Source organism: Carassius auratus, chromosome 14 (assembly GCF_003368295.1).
Source record: "Carassius auratus strain Wakin chromosome 14, ASM336829v1, whole genome shotgun sequence".
NCBI classification, from domain to species: Eukaryota; Metazoa; Chordata; class Actinopteri; order Cypriniformes; family Cyprinidae; genus Carassius; species Carassius auratus.
Window position 1 is genome coordinate 13582308 of NC_039256.1, and position 15208 is coordinate 13597515.

The window sequence follows — 15208 nt, forward strand, 5'->3', positions numbered from 1 at the left end:
TTGCAAGGCAGAATCAATCAATTACAGAGAGCGTTTACTCACTTCTGACAATGCATTTAAATAGAGCTGCCTTACCCAAAAGTAGCCTATCATAAGAAAGCATTTGTTTTGGGGAACGGCAGGGCAGAACAATGCAGGGGAAAAAAAAACCGTTTAAGTTATTTCACAATAAACAAACTGAAATTGTAACCTATGGAGGACCAAACCTGCAGAAATAAATACATATGTATAGATAAATAAATTAATTCATGTTATAAAAGGAAAATAATAAATACATTTAAAAATAAATGAATAAATAAAATATATGTATAAAATTAATGAAAGTAAATAAAATAGGAAATATAAGTAAAATAAAAATAAATGTAAAATAAATACAGAAAATACATAAAGGAAAAGGGATATTTAAAATATAAATTCAGGATTACATTTTATTACAAATGAACAATTTTTTTTATGACATCATTTAATAACGTATTTTCCTTTTATTACATTTCTTTATTTATATATTAATTAATACATTTTTAAATTCTGCAGGTTTAGTCCTACATAGTAGCCCACCCTAGATTGTGCAGTACATTTATTTAAATTTGACAATTGAAAGTTCATAAGCTCATGTTCTATTCTGTATAGTTAATATAAATCACACCCTCCGAATAAAAAGGTTTGCATTTCATGCATGCAACATACTGACATTTCCCATGAAAATAAACCATGGTTTTCCTGAAGTTTTGATAGTTTAACTATAGTATTTGTAGATTTCCATGGTTACCACTAAAGTAAAAATTTTAACCATGTGTAATCAAAAATATAACCTAATAAGTTGCAATTTAAGGCATATTGAATGTTTCAAATATAAATCTGATTAGGTATTATTACCCACTGTACTCTTAGTAATTTAATAATTTATAAATTTCATAATTTAAAAGTTCAGTTTAAAGGAATTGTTTCAGTATCGATATCAATGGCATTAAAAGTACCGGTATCATATAGAAAACAAAATAAGTGATATCATTCATCCTTAAGACACACTCAGCTGACTAAGTGTTTGTGGAGGGGAAGATACTTGCTGAGTGAATAAAATTGGGGTCTAAAACAGTGCTAACAGTGTGGCATAATAGGCCTTATTCACAGTCAGCGGTCATCACATCTGGTTTTGATTGGTAGCATAAAAAATTCTGCCTGCATTATGTCACTAGGCTTTTGACAAGTGAATTAAACTAACTTTTTTAAATTTGACAATAAACATCAGTAAACGGTCTATTTAGTCTTAGATGATACCCTACCACAGTGGTTCTCAAACCTGTCTTGGAGTACCCCCTGCCCTGTACAGTTTGTATGCCTCCCTCAATTACCACATCTTATTCAGTTCAGCAGCTCATTAGTGCAAGACCTGAAGTGAAGTAGGGGTGTCAGATATACTGTAGGAAGACATACAAAATGTGCAGCGCTGAGGGTACTTCATTGAGAGGTTTGAGAACCCCTGCCCTACCATATGTGTAATCTTCCATTTGAACATGAAACACTGAACTAGGCAAGAAAATTGTTAACATAGTAAAAAAAACAAAAAAAACAAAGAAATTGGCTAAAACCAGCCTGGGCTGGTTATCTGGTTTTAGCTGGTTTTAGCTGGTCATCCAGCCTGGTCAAAGTGGGTCAGCATGGTGGTTTTAGAAGGGTTTTGACCACTTCTTTAGCTGGTTAGGCTGGGAAACCAACTGGATCAACCAACTAAAACCAGCTTGACCAGCCTAGCCAGGCCTGGAGACTAGCTTAATCCAGCTAAAACCAGCTCAGACCAGCCAACCATCTTAGGTCTTTTTTCTCTCAGCATGAGATAAATGAGAATCTGCTTATGTTACTGCTGGAGGAAAACTCGGTTTTAATGTCTTATCATAATCGACAGTATAATGCTGTCCAGTCAATGTGCTCAAACCCGGAGACTATAACACGTTTAAGATGGTAAAACCAGTTATTTTTTAATACATTTTATTTGAATATTAATAATATATTTTATATAAATATTATTTGATCGACCCCAATTTGATATAATACATGATGATTGTATCAGAAAGTATAATAAGTGCATGAAAGCAATGCAAAAAAAAATAAATATCGTTTATTTTGTACAGCCTTTACTTTGAAAAAGGTCTTTTGTATTTAACAGTCGATAAGGACAAGGAGTGTCCCTTCTCTCTTCAAGGGCATAGTTCTGAACAATGTTGACATCATAACTTTAAATAAGCTTATAAAATATGGGTGAGGTTCATTAATCAGTAGTACTCGTAGGAACATTACTCTTGTAAAATATAGCCTATGTCTTGGTTATCATTCCTTATTTTCGACCGCTGTCAGTTTCTGACATAAATGTTGATGATATACACAATCAAATAATATAGACAAAAATTATCAGTAATATACTGTATATCAATGTTTTTTTTAAATGCTCAGATTAAATACACACTTTAAGTACAATGAGGCTTTTTACAGCTCAAATAAAGCTACAATTCATTTATGGACTCTTTTTTTTATTTCTCTGCCTATCTGCTGCAGAATGCACTGGAAGTATTTGGCCATACAGAAGCACTGCCAACATATCTCTGTTACTAGTTTCATTCAAGCACCTCCTCAAAAATCCCTTTGTTGGTTGCTTAAGATGGGTTGCTTCTTATATTTGGAGGTTGTGATCCTGATATTCTGCTTGTTATTTGACTAGTTAGGTTAAGGATCTATTTCTAATATCCTCTTGATTGGTTTGTGATTGGTTGGTTTGGTGTTGAGATAATCAGTTCGATATCTTTGACAGATTTTCACTTTTTCCACTTAATCAGTTATCAGCTCATCAAAGCACACTGAAAATGAGTGTAATGTAAAATAACTGTAACACTGCAAAATCACTACAGAGAAAAAAACTGTTAATAGGTATACTATATACTCCAGTACTACTTTATATACGGGTTGAAAACTGTCATAGATCTAACCAGACATTTCATATAACTTTACATTTATTACTGTTAATTGTACAGTTTTTAGAAGTAAAAAAAGAACAGATCAGTGGATAATTTAGAGTCAAAAAACTGTAAACTGATATTCCCAGAATTCACTGCCTGACACGCCACATTTAAATAATTAAGTTTCAGTAATAGTTTTATTATCAGTTATTTACATTTGGGATTTATTATAGACTATAGAAGACCCAAGACGTGTAACTTGAATAGTTTTTTGATGGGGGAAAATGTAACGCTCTGTATGGCCACTATATCGAAAGAAGCCCCGTCTTCTGAGTAAAAGAGGCGATCGCTAAACGATAAAGTCATCGCGTCACTGCAGCTGCCAAGAAGTCCCGTTTGCTATAGAAACAGCTCATGTTTGCTATAGAAATGGCTCATGACGCATGCTCTGGCTGGTCTAATTTGAATGCTATTTGAGCAAAAGAAACAACATTTATGAGACAGTTGTCAGATTTCATTGGTGGTTTCAAATATGAAATCTTAAGCTTAATCTTAAGCTTGGTAAACAGTTTTGGAGAATTTTATGTTTTCCATTCAAAGAGATAGGAGATGCACTTACGTGACCGAGAAGCGTTTCAAAGATGGCAGCTGAGTGACATGACTTGCCTTAAAGGGACTTCGGTTTTATGTTACTTATTCTGTTGTTTAATGAATGATTATTGCATTATCTAAGTGTCCAGTGTTACCATGACAATGTTTTGTGTTTGCATGAATGACTCACTTCTGTATATTAGAATAAACTTCAGCTTGTGGAAAAGCTACTTGTGATGAACTTTGAGTCTTCGTGTGCAGGGCCACTGCTGGCCAAATGGGTGCCCTATAAGCAGAATTGTATTGCTGTGCCCCTCCCCCAAATATTATGGAAGTAAAAAAAAACAAAACTAACTATAATTACACATATAAAATAAAACATTTTAAAAGATTAAATATTATCAAAAAAAGCAAAAATAAATTAATTTAAAAAAATCGAAAACTGCTTCATCCTCTTTTATAATTTTTGTAATTAAATCAAGCAGAAGATATTAGTCACTGAGGAATTACTGAGTGTGCTTCTAAATAAATTATTATTAGTTAAAACAAATAAAATAAGTGAATTAAGAGCAGTAAGCATGCTAAAACATAGTTTAAAAAGTTACATACTATGGCTATGACTTTATTAATAAAGTTGTCTGATTGATTTTATAGTCTCAAGCATTCAGAAATGACACAAAAGAAAGTTAAGCAGTTTTTGTCATGGAAAATAAGACAGAAGGATTCAAGTGCAGATAAATGAACAGTTTATTGAACAGTTGACATAAAGGTTCAACCAGGAGAGAGTGTCAACAAGCTCTTGCGAAAGCAGGCAACTCAGAGTAGCGCAGGGATGCAATGGGCAGCCAATCGCCAGGACAGTGGAGCCCAACAGGAATAAGAGACCAGAAAGGATCGAGGAACAGGAGACAATCCGCTTGTCTGGACACGGCAGAACACTAAAGAATCTGACAACACAAGGCAGCGTTAACAGACATATAATATACAAAAAGAGTATGTAACTGTCATCTGTAACTGCCTGGTTTGGTTTAGCTGCCAAATTAGACATCAGGAGACTACAACAGGCAGTTAAGACTGCTAGAAGGATTATTAGTTAGTACTAGGTAAAATCATCACAGACTCCACTCACCCTGGTCACAACATATATATTGCTGTCCTGCTGGCCACTCAGAACACTAGTCACTAGAATATCTAGGCATAGGAGCAGCTTCTCACCACACAGGCCATCTCCCTACTAAACTGTTACAATTTGTTTTTGTTTTTAGTTGTTGTCTATGTGCACTGAAAGCTTATGTCACTAAAGCAAATTCCTGTATGCACAAGCATACTTGGCAATAAAGCTTTTTTTGATTCTGATCTGAGAAACCAAACTTTGAACATGGAAACCAATGCAAAAATGTACTGTAGTGGTACTATATGTTGTAATATCCCAGTGATTTATTTATTTATTTTTTCAAAAAAGGACATAAGTTTGTAGGCTTGAAGATGGTTTTAAGTCATAGGCTTTGGAGACTATAATATGGTATATCAAGGCAGTTTCCAAAACCTATGCACAAAAAACATGTTAAAACCAAAAACATATGTTTCTTACCAAGCCAGGCCAGATGCTGCTCTGGTTTATGCCAGAAATAAATATTAAGAACCAGAGAGTGGTAATAAGTAAGCAGAAAAGGGACACAAGCATGACCCAGCCCTGAGGATTTGTTGGTTCCACTTTGTTGGAGGCCACTAGCGTCGACACCAATCCACCAAACACCTGTGAAAAAAAACACACACACACACACACACACACACACACACACACACACACAGCAAACCTAAACACAAAGTCTCTCATATAAAAACATTAATACATTTATATATGCCTACAAACACACAGTGCACACATTATTAAACAGCTGGTTACATACAGGAGTTTGAAAACAGTATTTTATAAGAAGTGTGAATCTCAAACTTTCCCATTTACACAGCAGCTTGCAAACAGTGTTTGAGATGATTAAATGTAAATTCTAGTGCCTCTGCCCTAATCATCCGGCTCAGGCAGGATATTTCTGTGAATCCTGCTGTTATGTCACCTGATCTGGCAGCAAAAGCAGTTTACTTAGTGAAGAAATTACTTGCCTTTACACCCATATGTAGATTAGTGATGTGATACTATCAGGTTACTCAAAAATAAATATATATGTATATATATATGTGTGTGTGTGTGTGTGTGTGTGTGTGTGTGTGTGTGTGTGTGTGTGTGTGTGTGTGTGTGTGTGTGTGTGTGTGTATATATATATAATATAAAAATATACTGTAGATTCAGATTGATTCCAGATAGAAAATATTTACATTGTGGAAACAATTCATGTGAATGTTTAACCATCAGATCTAGGGAGCTCAGTCAACACCAGAGCCTGTTAAACATCCCATTCTCTTTTCATTTTTTTTCAATAACCATGAATGTCCCTTTTTTATTAATATGGAAGTCAGTTTACATAAAAAAATACGTTTCTGAGAAAATAAAAAAGTATATGTGAGAATACATTTAAAAATAATAAAGTCACACTGTGAGCAGTAAAGTCATAATTGTAATATATAAAGTAGTACCTTTTCCATAAAATTTAATTAAAACATTTCTTTCAACCCTAAAACAAAACACAAAGCAATGCATAATTCAAAATTTTAGTAAAACAACTGTGAATCATCAATGCAGGTCTTTCCACAGAGTGCAGTTTTGAAATATAAAATCAAATTGTGTTATATGGAGTCACTATCTCGAGAAATTAGGTTGCAATTATGAAACAAAGTCTATAATATATAACTATTATTATTACTATTATTTTCTCTGATGTGGGAATTTACTTCCATTTTAAAAGGGAAAATAAGGTATTTTACGCATTGTTAATTATGTCAAATAAAAATGAACAGCCCTAGAAAACAGTACAGATGCACAAATGCCTCATAATTCACAAAATAAAATCAAGATAATAGCACCAAGGTGAATAATTCAGTCCCAAGGAGGGATGACCTGTCAATGACCTTGAGCAAATTTTATTGTTCCATGGAGATCGAGCATGCAAATGCACCATAATGTATTATGCTGATAGTTGAGAAATTCAGCATGCATCATATACAAAGTTTAGGGGATTTTAGGTATAAAACACTCAATGTGATTTGATCTGAAACCACACTAAGACGAAGTATTGCTATATTGAAAGCAAATGTGATTTTAGCTATATTGACTATCAACACATACTGTACGAACACATAAAGGTACAGACTATATTATACTTGAGGTGTGAGTTTACACAACTTAGCTATTTATTCTTCTTGAATTAAAATTTAGTCTTAAATGTGTGTGTGTTGTGACTGAGCTCCAATGCTTTTCTGTCACTACAGCAGGTTCACCCGGGTGTGTCATCTTAACTAGTGTTTCCCTGCGGTGGTGAAATATGAACGCTCTGGAACCCACCCATTTAGACAGGCCTGATACTCACCCACGCACATGTAAATACTCACATCTTCCTTAAAAAATGTATTGAAGAAGTTTACTCCACAAATGACAACTAATTACAAGCTTTCTGTTCATGTTGTCTTGAAAAATGAGGATGGAAGACTAAGTTATTTTACGATCGAATGAGCAATGCAATGCCAGGGAAGAAACTCTATATGCTTACAGATAGGGTGGAATTCTAACAGGTAATAGTAAACGATGGAATGTTGTCAGACCAGGAGTGTGGAGACGTACAGAAACCAGCAGGGAAAAATAATTTCCTGGTGACTTACCGTTTTCAACACAAACACAGACTGTTATAGCATAATTCATTATATATAATAATATTACATAACACTTTTTACATTAAATTTTATGCATGAAATATGGTGAAAATATAATAGATATATAATAGATATATAATAGAATGACAGATATGTGTTTGTTTTGTCCTAGAATTTAACGTCAGAAGCATTTGGAGTATGATCACCCAAAATGAAAATTCTATCATAATTCACTGATAAAATCAAAAAAAGAAGAATGCTTGAATTATTTTTGTTTTAGCTGTTCCATAAAAAAAGAAAGAAAAGAAAACCATGCTAAAATTACATGAGGTTAAGTAAATGATGACAACACTTCTTTTTTTTTGGGGTGAACTTTTCCTTTATAGCACAAAAACATAGTCCATATAAATATTGGGTAAAATATTTAAGTTGTAGTTTCACTGAACTATTTTTTCTATCAGTATTTAGCAGTACTGAATGAATATCACTCATTTCTCTTCAATATGATGGCCCCATCTGCCACCTTGAATTATTTCTTTCTGAGCTCGTTGCAATGCTTTTTCAGATTGCCTTCTTCATAACACAATGATTCAGTTTTAGAATTTGACCAACAATATCAGCATCAAGTTACTTAAAGGGACACTCCACTTTTTTGAAAATAGGCTAATTTAAACAGTTTTTAAAATTAAACAGCTAATTTTACAGAGTTAAACAGTTGAGTTTACCATTTTCAAATCCATTCAGTCAATCTCCAGGTCTGGTGGTAGCACTTTTAGCTTAGGTTAGCATATCATTGAATCTGATTAGACCATTAGCATGTTCCTTGATTATTACGCTGGAATGAGAGTATAGTTTCTAGCCATATCAGCAAAGAAATTCGCAACTTTTCATTTTCCGGACGTTAGTCTTGGTACACGATGTAACTATAGAAGAGTCAAATTTTAAATAGGAAAAATATAAAAAATTGTTGGTCATTTTTGAGCAAGATGCTAACGGTCTAATCAGATGCAATAATCTATTATAAGATAAGCTAAAAATGCTACCGCTAAATGGTTTAATGGATTGGCTAAATGGATTCGAAAACGGAGTGTGGAGTGTTCCTTTAACTTTTTCATCAGTCTTTATGTCAGAAGCATGCCAACACAATAAAACACTACAGATGGTCTCAACGAGTAACTAAAAGTTGTTAATGTAGCTAACATTTTTTTCAGCAGCATATCTAATTCTTGATCTGTAGTCATTTGATTAGCCACCATTTTGATATTGGGGGAATGTATCCTCTCATTGTCTACTGTATGGTGGTTGCAGCATTACTTGTGATTCACAATACACTGATTAGAGCACAAATATAAGTTATGGGTAAACTTATATAATTCAGTATAAGAAGATTAAACAGTTGGCATGTTATCAGTCACACCTCTTTCCATCAGCGATACTATGGTAGGGTTTCTTCAGAACAATTCATGTTGATTCATGTCTCCATCTTTATAAGCATCTGACACCACACCTCGGGATTGCTGGGCGAGGCGGTGTGTCAGACATGGAAAGAATAGGAACAGGTTTCTAAGTGTACGAATTGTTTTAAAGGAGTGGAATATTTTCAAACATGAGCCTTGTGTTAAAGACAGAGAGGTGTGGACTTAAATCACGTAGTTATGCATTTGTGTGAGAAAAAAAAAAATGAGAAAGAAGGAGGGAGGAGTTTTATTTAGGAGGTGTGGTGCTTAAAATAGACCATTATTTAAGGGAAGGTGGTCATGGGATGTTTTACAATTTCATGGGAAAGGAAAACAATCACATGCACAAATGCTGTGCGTACAGTATGGCACGATTTCCTTATCAACATAACTGTGAATTTCGGTTTCTGGGCTGGATATGAGAGATTCAAAAGTTTTAATTATACAGTATGTTTAATATCTAAACACATTTCAAAAAGACAAAAAAAAAAAAAATAGAATCACACGTTCAGCCAATTGGACACTTTTAGAGGACCATGTGATTAGTCAGTCTCTACACAGACTCGTACACAGAAACACAAATTGCATGTAAACAGCATGAATAAATAAATTAAAGGGATCCTATTATGCTCTTTTAAAAAGTCTTGATTTTGTTTTGGGGTTGTACTAGAACAGGCATATAGAAAACCATACTATTTTTCAGATATTTTACATTATTACAAGACCTCTCTCCCCAGTCTTGCATGAACAGCTCGAATAGTTCATGTATCAAATGAAGGCCCGCCTTCTGAAATATGAAATATGCTGTGATTGGTTAGCTGAGCCAGTGTGTGTTGTGACTGGCTGCACTCAGCGCCTGGTCGGGAAATGTCATGTCCCTTACCAAAGCTGTCTGCAAGCTTCAGTGTAAATGTTGTGTCAAAATCAAATCTATTTGGTCGCTACTCTAAATTCGTCTGCTTTGGGAAAGCTAGCATGTCTCCAACATAGTGATAACACTCGTTGACTTTTTTGTAGTGCAGCTCAACCAGGTCTCGTCCCATTTCTTCGATATTTGTGATATCACAAATCCTGGAAAATAGGTGTTGTAGTCCAAACGAGTTGTTCGTTGTAGTTTTTGAAAAGGTTTTTGAAATTTTCTTTTGAAGTGGACTTTGAACTTTGTTACTTTGCAGATCTTTTTTATGCTCAGATAGCAACATTACAGATTAAATAAAAGTTATAAAGTAAAAAAAGGCACAGTAAAAAAAAAGCTATAAAGCATAATAGGACCATTTAAATTAATACTGTAGCAATCATGTGATGTACACACACACAGTACCTTTTCAGATCTTCTCAGGTTACTCTCTGATTCGGTCCATGATTTCTGTTTAATCAAGTTTAAGAGTAGTATTTTTAATAATATACACCCATCTATAACAAGCACACCCTAAGTATGTTATGCAGACTTTTGTCCCTAGAAGTTAATTTAACTAGACAAAAAATATATTCTGGTATATAAATGTATCAATAAATATATTTCAACAACAGTTTATTTTATAGTTAAATTAAATTATTAATGATTCATATTATTAAAAAAATAAAACATATTTATTATTAATATTAATAACAATAATAATTATACAAATGTAATAATAATATAATATTTTCTGTTAAAAGAAGAGTTCAGGTACAGGGTAGGATTTATACTTATTTTTTATAGAAACATAAATAGTGTTTACTAATGAGAACACGGCTACTAAAAGAGGGTTTATTTAGTTATATATAGTTTGTGAGTAAGTATGTAAGGAAAAAATATAACTGATATGTATCTATCATATTCTAATAAGTTAGTTAATGTGTACCGTAGAGCATTAAATCATTAAATAGTTTCATTAAATAGTTTAAGGAATGCCAAGCAACAGCTGTGGACTGAAAGAGAGCACAAACATATTTACTGTGAGATTACATAAAAGTATATGCATTTAACCCATCCAAAGTGAACAAACACACACACACCGTGAACATTTTTTAAGTGGCCTTCGATTTTGTTTATGCATTTGCATGTGTTTAAGTGAGGCTTAGTCTTACCAGTGGAGAAAATCTCCAGGTCTTTGGGATCTTGGAGTTATTGGTTTTTGGAGTTATTAGCTTTGACTGTGTGAATGCTACTTAAAACCTTACAAGGAAAATATTAAAGTAAACTTAACAGGTGGAACAATGAGTAAGATGACACCAGTTTACAATAAACACTGAGAAGGCAAAGGGTTTTGAATGTGCATTTTAAGTCATTTACAATGACTTAACTGGCTCATTCAGAAACATCAAAGACTGATGTGACTGACCGAATGACTGACCAAAAAATAACTGTGCACAATGAATGCTGAACGTTACACAATGATACTCCACTTGTCATCAATAAACATGCACTGAAACATTTCTTGGTTCTCCCCTAAACATTTTAAATGACTGAAAATAAGTAATCAAACAAAATTCACATCCACAGTGCGCTAAAAACAAAAAACAAATCCAGAGTTGTGAAAGATGTACAGATAACAAGTAATGATTAAACTCTAAGACTCAAATATGCTGTATTATTTTACACTCATGCTTTTGGATTGTAACCTTATTATTTCAAGCACCGCAGCAGTTAATCTCATGATGTTTTGTCCTTTGTTTTAGGTTGGTTCCACCCTGATTACTGTACGCCAATCTCACTCCTTTAAGATCATAAAGAGGCTGTCATTCCGGTTGTAGGTGCAGCAGTGTTTTTGTGTGTGTGTATCGTTAAATGCACAGAGCTGAACGTGTCTGCTGAGCACCTGTAACCCGACCCCAGAGGATGGGATCATTCAACAACTCCACAGGGTCAGGGTTAAACATAGGCGTCCGTGAACCTTGACAAATACACACATACATATTCTTTTTTTCTATCTATATTATAGGTCAAAAGTTTGGATTAATTAAGATTTTTTAACTATTTTTGAAAGATGTCTCTTGTGCTAACCAAGGCTAGATTTATTTGATAACTGGGACATTGTGAAATATTATTACAGCTTAAAATAACCATTTTCTATTTCAATAACTTTTAAAATGTGATTTATTTCTGTGACAGCAATGTTAAATTTTAACATGATTTTTCAGAAATCGTTCTTATATGCTGAATTGCTGCTCTATTATTATTGGTGCTCAATTATTAATAATAGTTTCTATTATTATCAGTGTTGAAAACATTTTGTGGCTTAATAATTTTATTGAAACTGTTATTTATTTTGTCAAGAGTATTTGATGAGTAGAAAGTTCAAAAGAACAGAATTTATCTGAAATATAAATCTTTTTAACATTACACGTCTTTACTTATACTTTTGAACAATTCATTACGTCCTTGCTAAATAAAAGGATCACGATTTCCATATTAGAATGATTTCTGAAGGATCATGAAACACTGAAGGCTGGAGTAGTGGCTGCTGAAAAATGTAAAACGTTAAAATTTTTTTTACAAATTCTTTAATATAGGCTGCCTATTAACTATTAATTTTATTTATTCAGTTTTAGAAATGACTGAAATTGTGAGCTATATTCACTGCTCTTTAATTAATATAAAAGAACAGACATACACAAAACAACAACATATGAACACAATGCTGCCATTTAGTGGAGAGAGAGGAAATATCACCTGGACTTTATGTCAGACTGTACTCTTCTTCTTCACTCCTCATTATCTCTCTCTCTCTCTCACTACCATACAGAGAAGCCATCTGAAAACGCACGGTTAAAATACATTTACAGATGTAATTCATCCAAGTTTATGATCTAAACACAGTTTTATGTGTGTAAATGACTTTCATGTTATCATATATTTACTTTGTGCATGTAAACACACTCACTGAGTGTCTGTGATATTACACTCACCTCCAAGAAGGTTTTGGGAACCAGGCCCTTCTGGCATTTTGAGTTTTTAGCCAGCCACCATCCATCCTTATTTTTTAGAGAGAACTTTTAAAACCTCTCCATTCTGAAACAAGGCAAAAACAAAGACAAATTGCTAGAAGCAAGAAAATAACCTGAATTCAAGGATTGTATAACTAAAATAAAATGATACACTCTGGATGCTGAGTTCCCCTTTCTCCTCTCCCGTAAATGCATTTAGTGCAACGTAAGAGACAGAACCCTGTCCTCTGGCAGTTGGACCAATATTTGCAACATCATCATCATCCTGTACTTCTTCAGCACCTTCATCCTCAGAGCTCTCATCTTCTTCATCACTATTTTCCTCCTCATTCCCCTGTTCTGACTGAGATGAACTGTAGGTCTGGCCATCCTATGTGGCCAAAAAATTTTTTTTTATTGTAAAAAAAATTAAATAAATTATATATATATATATATATATATATATATATATATAATTTAAATATTAATTATTTAATATGTATAAAAGTAAAAATTTATAAATCTCTGCCTACTCTAACTACTTTTATCTGGATTGTGTGGTGCAGCAGGCTGCTAAACCAGATGCGTCAGACAGGACAGAGACCTTGGAGAGGCAGAGAAGACTTCTGATGCGTCTGGTTTAGCAACAGCACCATATTATCCATCTTCAGGAAAGATAAAAGTAGATTTATTATCAAATCCAGTGCGCACTATAGCAAAAGAACAACATTTAATTTAGTCAATCATTCTTTTGAGAGGTCATCTTCTATTCGTCCTCAACACAACTCACCAGAAAATTTGATCATACTCGTTATTCTGAATGTGCGATTTGATTAAATGTCCCAGTCGTGCTCAGATTTAGTAAAACAGACTTGATCGGAGGTGCCCTGACAGACACTCCAGAGAAGGTTGCCAAGACTTTTTTTTTTATAACTAAATCTTGTTTATTGAAACCATTAAATATTTTTGTTGAAAAATGTGTAAATGTAGCCTATTTGAAGTCAACCTGCAATGTAGTTTTGTTTTGACTGAACCCAATGCATTTCTGTTTCGGGCTGTGACTGTGTACACGTGGTAAAACAGTTTTCTTGAAAAAAGGTGCTTCTAAGTAAATAAAGCATATGTCTAAAGCAGGAATTCTAACATATTTAGCAACAAATTACATATTCAAAGTTTCTCGGGACCCACAAATCTGTAAATTTCAGTTCTGAAAAAGTTCTGTAATAAAATCTTACAAGCTTGTGGAAAAGTCATGGAGATTTTTAAGCAAAATATAAGTATACTAAGATGTCTCAGAAACACATTCCCTGATTTGAGGTTCTGTCCGTCAATGATTTCATGAACACTGTTGTTCACTTTTCAGCTTTTTGTTGGATCAAACTTGAGCTCAATGTCACAATAACGTGCAGATAACGGTAATATTAATGAGTCCACAGTTAATAAAATATTTCAATTTATTATAAATGACAGAGAAAAGGAAAAGCACAGACGGATTTTTATAGAATTCAACATTCTGCTGTGTGTACAGTCTTTGGGAAAGTTGTATTGCATTACTCCAGCCTGAAGATTGTGTCTTTGATCCAAGGTTGAAAGCCCGATCCTGCTGAGAGCTGGAGAGGTGCTGATAGACTCCTCGTTCTGTTTGTGAAGTCAGGAATACTACGTTAGTATTGACCGATGACTGAGGCACTAGAAAGTAAAAGAGCTGGTAAACCGGTTATAGAGTCACACGAAAGTAATTTAAAGCCATAAGAACAGTTATGACATTATGAAAAGCACATGTCTCACCAGGTCGACTTCGTGATATGTCATGACAGGTCTAGCTTCTTCTGTGTTTCTGCGAGCTTGTCTTGTAACCTCTTTTTCCGCCAGTCCAAGAACCTTCTTCGCATTCTGTTTGCCTGCCAACCGGCGATGAAACCAGCCGCAAACGAAACGACTAAAGCGACCTCTCCGTCCTCTCCGACACCTCGGCCATGTTCACCTCCGTACGGCCAGAGCTCGAGTTGACGGACGCTGCTCGAGGAAACACGCGTTGCGAATGGAATCTGTGTCACGTGACTTGGGCGTAACCGGCTGCACTGCAGTGACGTCAATTTGTAGGCAATTAAATATCGACTGCATCTACCGCACTTTACCAACAAATTATGGGTTGACTTAAGCCGGGCGCCTATGTTTCTAACCTTACAAATGTGTCCCATACCTTTGTCCTCAAAGATGTTATGTTTTATTATGAAAATCCAAAGCTATTATCTGTTGAATATGTTGTTAATTTTCTTATAGTGAATGCAAAATTCTTCATTCATAAACAGAAATGGCTTAAGTCTCCTTTGTCTTTCCCCTTTTTTCTTTTGGAATTGGACTCTCTTGTTTCATCTCTTAGACTTACAAATAACAAAAAAAGTGGTTATTTTCTGATGTATTATGACACCTTTTCCAAAAGAATGTACGTTTATTTTTGCACTTTTATGTATCAATAATACTAATTTGATATGCAAATCTATAATGTCGTTTTTTTATTTTATGATTGCTTCTTGTTGG

The 15208-nt window shown here is 34.0% G+C and overlaps 2 long non-coding RNA genes across 2 annotated transcripts; both read right to left on the reverse strand.

The window, feature by feature from the left end:
* Positions 1-10014: 10014 nt before the first annotated feature.
* LOC113114470 (uncharacterized) lies at positions 10015-13007 on the reverse strand. Its single transcript, XR_003293738.1, has 3 exons — positions 12650-13007; positions 12414-12495; positions 10015-10124 (listed from the first exon to the last, which is right to left on the reverse strand). It is a non-coding gene; the product is annotated as an uncharacterized LOC113114470 (long non-coding RNA).
* A 1096-nt stretch (positions 13008-14103) lies between these two features.
* On the reverse strand, positions 14104-14735 carry LOC113114471 (uncharacterized). The gene is made up of 2 exons (XR_003293739.1): positions 14456-14735; positions 14104-14356 (listed from the first exon to the last, which is right to left on the reverse strand). It is a non-coding gene; the product is annotated as an uncharacterized LOC113114471 (long non-coding RNA).
* Positions 14736-15208: the final 473 nt, after the last annotated feature.